Here is a 316-nt window from a genome sequence, read left to right on the forward strand (position 1 = left end):
GCTTAAAAGCAACATGCATAGATGTGCATCACGACTTAATGAATAAAGAATATTTAAAGCGGGGGTCTCAACCTGGTGGCCCTCCAGCTGTTGCAAAACTACAAGTCCCATGAGGCATTGCAAAGCTGACAGTTGCAAGCATGACTCCCACAGGCAGAGGCATGATGGGACTTGTAGTTTTGCAACAGCTGGAGGGCCGCCAGTTTGAGACCCCTGATTGTAAGAAAAATCAATTGGCAGCGGTGGGATTTGAACCCACGCCTCCGAAGAGACTGGAGCCTTAATCCAGCGCCTTAGACCGCTCGGCCACGCTACC

At 50.6% G+C, this 316-nt stretch overlaps 1 non-coding gene across 1 annotated transcript; it reads right to left on the reverse strand.

Moving 5' to 3' along the window:
- Positions 1–234: 234 nt before the first annotated feature.
- Positions 235–316, reverse strand: TRNAL-AAG (transfer RNA leucine (anticodon AAG)). The gene has a single exon. It is a non-coding gene; the product is annotated as a tRNA-Leu (tRNA).

This window comes from Lithobates pipiens, unplaced genomic scaffold, assembly GCF_037356315.1.
Source record: "Lithobates pipiens isolate NorthernLeopardFrog02 unplaced genomic scaffold, aLitPip1_a1.2 Scaffold_8, whole genome shotgun sequence".
Taxonomy (NCBI): domain Eukaryota; kingdom Metazoa; phylum Chordata; class Amphibia; order Anura; family Ranidae; genus Lithobates; species Lithobates pipiens.